The sequence below is a fragment of the Prionailurus viverrinus genome, chromosome E3, assembly GCF_022837055.1.
Source record: "Prionailurus viverrinus isolate Anna chromosome E3, UM_Priviv_1.0, whole genome shotgun sequence".
NCBI classification, from domain to species: Eukaryota; Metazoa; Chordata; class Mammalia; order Carnivora; family Felidae; genus Prionailurus; species Prionailurus viverrinus.
The window spans coordinates 33,243,107-33,250,973 of NC_062576.1; positions in this window are offsets into that span (position 1 = coordinate 33,243,107).

Consider the following 7,867-nt stretch of genomic DNA (forward strand, 5'->3'; position numbering starts at 1 on the left):
AAGGGGGGTCGGGCTGAGGCTCACCCTAAGGCGGAGAATCTCAGCATGTGACCCCCAGCAACCTAGTAAGGTGCAGACTGCCGGGGCCCCTCCCCGGACCTACAGAATCAGTGTCTTCAGGGACGGGGCCTGGCAACCTGCATTCCTAACAGGCTCCTCGTGTTGAAGCCGAGGACCACAGCCCCAGGGCCGGGTGAGCACAGCTGCCTCGTCACAAGACGTAAAGATCTTGTGGTGAGGTGCTGGCCGCCACCGGCCTCTGTTAGCTCTTGTCTCTTCCACAGCAGCTCACATGTGAGTCATCGTCCCAACTGTGCCCAAGCCAGTGTCCAGACAGCCCGATGGCCTAAAGGTGCTGCCTTCTTCCTCCTGTAAGTAGAAAAGCCTGTCCTGCCTTCCGAGGCCGGCCGGCCTCCGCTAACCCCCATTTCTAGAGCCTCAGCGGGCCCACCGCCGTTCATTCATTCAGCAGCATAAATCATGGAATGCTTGGTACATGTCAGGCCCAGGGCCCGCCGAGTGGGGACAGTCTTCTCAGGGGCTCAGCGTCCGCTGGAAGAGGCAGATTAAAAACTACTTAGGAAAACTAATCACGAACTATGACGAAGGCCGCAGAGAACACAACCCAGGTTCAAGAGAGACAGGCCCTTGGGTAGGGGGGAGCCTGCTGTTTGCCTGCCTATTTTCAAATGCTCCTGGAGGCACTTAGACCGGCAGAAACGTCACTGTGGTCTGTGACACAGAGTGCCTTTGTCGGGCGGTGGTGTCTCATTACACCCCAAGGACACTTTTGTGGAGGGTCCCAGGGTCCCGCCTGCAAAGGCAGCCGTGACAGGCTTCCGGATTGCAGTGGCTCCCGAACATCGGTGTGCACGGTGCCGCCTGGGGAACGTGCTTTGGTAGGGTCCGGAGAACGAGCCCGCCAGGTGCTTCCGAGGCTCTCCTGCAGAATAGGGCCGTGGGGAGTTTGTCTTTGGGGTGAAAGCACGGTGAGTGGCAGGTGACCCCGGGAAGTGCCTCCCGTAAGAAGTTCTTCGCCCCTCACGGTCTGTACCCTCTTGGATTTTGGGCATGCCTCCGGGGACATGTGCCTGGGGCCCCGCGTGGGACCCATCTGCCGTGTCTCCGTGCTGGCACTTTGACCTTCTGCTAAGTGGAGCGATGACTTGTCATAGCCTGGTTCCCGTGGAGCTGGGAAGATGCCCCGACGTGGTCTTAGGGCCACCACGGATGCCAGTGCAGGATGGGCTTTTCTCTCCACCCACTCGCTCATTTCTTCGTTCATTTTCAACAGCGCATTAAATGCTTACTCTGTGCCGGGCACTGTGTGGGGCTCTCAAAACACAGGGTGAGCAAATTCATTTGAGGTAGGAACTCCCTCCTCGTGGAGAGGCCACCAGCACAGCGACAAAGGGACAGACACGGGGAAAAACCGTCACCTCTTGCTTCCATGGAAAACCCATTGTAAGAGTGTGGGCCATACCTCCCGGGGTTTGCAAGATGCTACATGAGCCTCAAGGAGGAAGGTGGGTCTGCGTGCCCCGGGGCTTTCTATCCAGGGGGCTTTTCTAGAATTTTCTAGCTGCCACAGTGGAAACAAACAAAAGTCTTAGAGCCCCAAACCTGGAAAGCCGGCTCCCCAGGCAGGGTGTGAATTTCCCTCCCCAAATTTGAGGGGTACATGAGTGTCTGAAACGACCCCGTGGATTTTCCTGGCTGGTCACCCCTCCTGTGGAGCATGTTTGGTGTCCACATCCATCTGTGATGCTCCGGTTTTGTGAAACATGAGAGGTGCTTCCTCCCCCGCGTGGTGGGATGTGTGACGTGCATCGGGAAAGTAAGGTGGTAGCAGGAGGAAGAAAATGCCCAACCTTCTTCGCCCTAGACAGAACCAGCCCTCACTCGGCAGTTAGGGTCAGTTATTCAAGGACAACCCCAATGAAGAAACTTAGCTGAGACATCCAGGAAGCGACGACCAGGACCAAACACATGACTCGTAACAACTGCATTTGAAGGGAGTGTAGTTTGTGCATTTTAGGACATTTTTATAAAGTACTGTAATTCTTTCGTGGAGGGGCTATGGATGGAGACAGATTAACTTGTTTTGTTATTTGCATTAAAATTCCTTTGGGTCTCTGTTCAGATGAGTTTGGAGGATTGATTTGTTGGTCGGAGCGGATGTATGTGTTCGTTGATGAACGCAGGAAAGTTGGGGGCCTTCCCCCCCCCCCGACGCCGCCCCCCCACATACTCTCTGCTCTAGTTGTGTGCCTGGGTGCATTCGTTCTTCAACAGAGCTCAAACCCTAGGATTCTCTGTACTTGCCGCTAAGGAAGACCTGCCCCCGAGCCTATAGGTAGACGCACTCAGCCCAGTAACTGGAAGATAGGAGTTGTGGCTTCCTTTAAAGTCTGCCTGGATGAGAGATTGACTTGCTAATAGTTGAAAGGCTACTTACTATACAGTAGCTTAGACAGTTCTGTGTATTGAGGAACAGTGGTTTTGGGGGGCAGTGTTACGGAAAGGCTTGGGGGCTGAATTTGAATCTTGGCTTGGGGACAAAATGGGACTTTAAGGTAGTTAGATCCTTTCTACTTAATGTGTCTTTACAGTAGTCTATTTCCTATATTTTATATAATCTGAAACTGTGCATGACAAATAAAGTTTGGAAGCAAACTGCCCAGAACCACAGACTCGAATGTTCCCAACCGTGCCAACCATCTAGCGGAGAAGGCTGCCATTTTGAGTGGCGGGGGCGCTATTTCATTTCCCGGCAAGATAATCCTGGGCAGTGTTTACAGCGAGCCATTGATATCTGACAGTTCACCACAGGACAATTTCCACCCCCCCCCCTTTGCCTGCAATGGAATCTGTTTCCCCGAAGAATAACAGGCTTCTTCTGGGACCCCGTGCTGGAAGGCCCCACACTTGGTTAGCGATCTGCTCGCTAATGCCACCTTAAAATTTGTAATGATATTTAAGCAAACAGCCCCACTATTTCTGTTTGCAACGGTCCCTGAAAATTATGTAGCCAGTCCTGTTCTCCAGTTTGCTTAATAAATGCTTCTGCTTTAAAGGGTTTGGTCAAGGGGCGCCTGGGTGGCTCAGTCAGTTAAGCGTCGGACTTTGGCTCAGGTCATGATCTCATGGTTTGTGAGTTCGAGCCCCGCATTGGGCTCTGTGCCGACAGCTCAGATCCTGGAGCCTGCTTCGGATTCTGTGACTCTCCCTCTCTGCCCCTCCCCGATTTGTGTTCTGTCTCTCTCTCTCTCTCAAAATAAACATTAAAAAAAAAGTTAAAGGGCTGGATTATGATGAAAGATCTTCTGAGCATACTCTGCTAAAAAATGAAAGTTCAGCCAGGAAGAAAGAAAGAAAGTATAGATACCTTGGTAGATAAGTAGATGGGTAGGTAGGGAGAGACTTGGGTATATCAAAACACAGATGGGAAGATGATAGACGGATAGATTGACAGGCAGATAAAGAGATAGATGATAGATGAAGAGAGAGAGAGATCTTGAATTTTTACCTAAGGAATGCCAAAAGTAGTAGTAACAATCTATCTGGGGAATCTACATCCCCTTGTCTCGACACGGGCATTGCAAACTAAAACCTCCAGGGGTTTCTATCTGTATTCTTTGTGCGTCTAGGGTTTTTGTTGGTTGGTTTCGTTTGGTTTTTGGTCCGTGTGGCAGGTAGCTGGTGGTCACCCCAGAGAACTCAGTTTTACGTATTTCTTCGATTTGGAAGAAAGCTTGTCATTCATTCATTCACCAAATATCTGTGGCCTCCCACGATTTATCCTGGAGAATGCTCATGTGTGCTTCAGAAGAATGTGTATTCTGCTGCTGTTGGAGGGAATGTTCTGGAGATGTCTGTCTGGCCCATTTGGTGTAAAGTGTAGTTCAAATCCAATGTTTCCTTATTGATTTTTTGCCTGGATGATCTATCCATTCCCAAAGGTGGGGCACTGAAATCTACTATTACTGTATTGCTGTCTGTTCTTCCCTTGGGACCTGTTAACATTGCTTTATTTATTTAGGTGCTCCGATCTTGGGTGCGTTAATATTTATGACAAAGGACTCAATTCATCACGAGGATATTGTAAATATTTTTTCACCAAGTATTTGTGTATGTATTATGGCATAAGCATTGTGCTGGTTGCCAGGTACATTATGATAAACTTAGTCCCTGCCCTGGTGTAGACTTAGTCCCAATTAAAAAGAAGGGGGGGGTGGTGCCTGGGTGGCTCAGTCGGTTGAGCGTCCGACTTCAGCTCAGGTCATGATCTCACAGTTCGTGGGTTCGAGCCCCGTGTCGGGCTCTGTGCTGACAGCTCAGAGCTGGAACCTGCTTTGGATTGTGTCTCCCTCTCTCTCTGCCCCTCCCCTGCTCATGCTCTGTCTCTCTCTCAAAAATAAGTAAACGTTAAAAAACAATTATTTTAAGTGCAAAGAGGAATACTTGACGGTACGTGAAAATTACATGCGATTCGCATTTCAGTGTCCGTAAGTAAGGTTTTATTGGAAGCCAGCCATGCCCATTTGTTCAGTTATGGTGCCAGCTGCCTTCACGCTACAGTGACGTCCACACTACAGTGGCAAAATTGTTGCAGAACGTGCCTGGCTCTAGTACTGTCTGGCCCGTTATAGAAAATATATGCCATCCTCTGGTCTGATCAGACAAGAAGGGAACTTCCTCCGCGTCTCTTTTGAGGAACAAGAGGAGTTTTCCCGGAGCCCTTTGGCAAACTCCTCCCGATGTCACTGGCCCGAGGATTCCACTTTTCATGCTTCACCCAAACACCGGCGGGGGGATTAAATTACCACGCTTAGTATTGACCTCTTAGCTGGGGATCACATTCCTTCAGTGAGGCATATACTTATGAACCACACTCTCAGAAAAGAGAAAGGAAGAGGCGAGGAAGTGTCTGCCCCGGTCTATCCCTTCGCTGCCCAACGTCCATGCACAACTTCAAAAGACTTTTTAAGATTCATGGGATGTACTAACCCCTTCCCAAGAGGTACACACCCTGAAGCCAAAACCAGTTAGTACTTCCAGCTCCAGGGTTGTTTGGTGGCTTTATTTATTTGAGAGAGAGAGGGTGCAAATGAGCGAGGGGCAGAGAGAGGGAGAGAGAGAGAAGCAGGGCTCACCCAAAGCCGTGTTTACCAAAGCCGGTCTCATGCTCGCCCGACGAGGGGCTCGAACTCACGAGCCACGAGGTCATGAGCTGAGCCCAAGTCAGATGCTTAACCAGCTGAGCCACCCAGGCGCCCCTTGGTGACGTTTATCATCCTCTTTATCAGGTCCGCACGTGGCTCCTGTGACTAAAGGCTAAGTCACATACGCCCAGTATGTGGATCAGTAGAAGGAGAGTTGATGCCCAGTGACCTAAGGGTCACCGTCCGTTGCGAATACCGAGAACTTCCCTGATGGGGAGCGACATCAGTGGTTGGTCAACCCATGGCCTCTGATTCCACTCAGTGGCACAAGCTGTATCCAAGGCTGTATCCAAGATGGGCAGTGGGGAGGAGGGCCCCTTCCTCCTTCCCGTGGGCATGAGGCCTGGTGTCTCAGAAGAGCCTCGGGCGGGGACAATCGCAGATGGGGTTCCTTTGGCCGTGCAAGGCCAAGCCAGCCAGACATCTTCCCTGGCTCTTGGCTTGTTTCTACACAACAAGCTTTTATCATCACAAATTTTGACGGGAATCCTGGAGCTGGGTGGTTCTGCCTGACGATCTTTCACGAAGTGGGCCTCATCTCTGAGCCTGAGAAGTCCCGTCTCCTGGTCCCATCCCTCAGTCTCTTGAGGCAGTAACTTCAAGCTTTCATAATCCAAGCTATGTCCCTGGTCTTGTCTCTTTGTCTGGTGGAAAAAGCTAGGATCTGGGGTATCTTTTCTTGTCATCTCCTCCATTGCGCTTGGCTTTCCGCCTCCACACCACTGATCCGTAGTTTCGAGCAGGGCTTAACAGACCACTGGCTTGCTGGCCAAAGGCCTGCTTTTTTGTGGCCCAAGAGCTAAGAATGTTTTGTCGTTTTTGAAGAGTTGTAACAAAAAAACATGTCAAGATGCATATGCAGCAAAGACCTTGTGTGGCCTGGAACACGGAAACGATTTACTGTCTGCCCCTTTGCAGGCAAAGTGTGCCGCTTCCCGGGTTAGACTTCGAGTCATCCGTCACTGCACATCTCTGAATCACTGGATTCCCCTGTCAGTTTGGATTGCAGGCTTCAGACAGAAAGAATCTCAGGAAAGCCGTGTTTTCTTCCACTCTTGCCATCGGGTGAACCATCTCTGGCTCAAGGCTTTTTCTTTCCTTACGTTTTGTTTATGTTTTACATTTATTTTGAGAAATAGTGGTGGGAGGGAGAGAGGCAGAGAGAAAGGGAGTCCGAATCTCAAGCGGGCTCTGTGCTGCCAGCAGAGAGCCTGATGTGGGGCCCGAACCCAGAAACTCTGAGATCATGATCTGATCTGATCATGATCTGATCATGATCGCTTAACCAACTGAGCCACGCAGGTGCCCCTCGATTGACTTTTTCTCGAAGGAGCTTCTCGACGGCTCTAGGAAGCTGAACATTGTAACAGCCTGATAGGTTTCGACAACCCTTGCTGGTCCGACAGCATCCACAGGTACATGGTTGGTGTAAAACAGGGTTAAACGTTTGGTCCTGGCCCAGCCCAGTCCACCGCCTGATTTTGCAAACAGGGTAACGCTGGCACACAGCCACACCCACTGACTTACACATTGTTCGTGCCTGCTTTAACAGGCAGGGATGAGTGGTTGCCAAAGAGACCATACTGACCGCTAAGCCTGAAACAGTTGCTATCTGGCCCTTTACAGAGAAGCTTGCCAAAACCTGGTATAAAGCAAATGTTTTGTGATCACAGTGCACGGGCCACCGCTTCCCAGCCTGGAATGGCGGGGCCTCACTGCCCTCTACCCTGCCCCCTCCACTGGCCAGTTGCACATTTAGAGTGTTACTTGTAGTGCCCAAATTTAATCCCAGTCAGGGTTCTTAGCTGTAAGCAACGGGGACTCTGGCTGATTTAAACAGAACGGGAGCTCGGTGAAAGCAAACCGGTGAAGCACAGGCTTGGATGTAGGCAGTCACATCCCCGTGATTGCCTCCGATTCTTCCATAGAACCGTCTGGTAAGGAAACCACTGCTGTCACCACAAGCTGGTGCTTTGCACCGAGAACTTGACCTTAGGAAGCCTGCTGCTCCACCGGAAAGCATCTATCTGTGCTATCCCTACTCCTTTGGATTCAGAGCCTGGCACGGTGCGTCTGATCGATGGGCGAAGACTGTGTCAGGTGACCACACCCTCGCCGCAAGGGCAGCTGGGAAACAACAGGCATTTTCAGTATCTATAGTGGGAGGTAAGGTCTGCAAGCCACCAAAACTCAGAAGGAAGGAAATTCCCCAACAAAGGAAGGAAGTTCAAAGGCTGGGCAGTCAAAACCCAAGAGCAAATGCCTGCTACATCCTATCAGGATCCAGTTCCCTATTTATCCACAGCTAAGTTCGTGCTTCCCAAACTTTATTCACCCGTCTCTCCTCGGCCACATGCTCCTTGCTCATAGGCATATACGGCCTGGACTGTTACTTGCTGAACGTTTTTCTTTAAAGCAACTAGTTTTTATGTGAATACATTTATTCAAAAGGAAACTCGGGGCGCCTGGGTGGCGCAGTCGGTTAAGCGTCCGACTTCAGCCAGGTCACGATCTTGCGGTCCTTGAGTTCGAGCCCCGTGTCAGGCTCTGGGCTGATGGCTCAGAGCCTGGAGCCTGTTTCCAATTCTGTGTCTCCCTCTCTCTCTGCCCCTCCCCCGTTCATGCTCTGTCTCTCTCTGTCC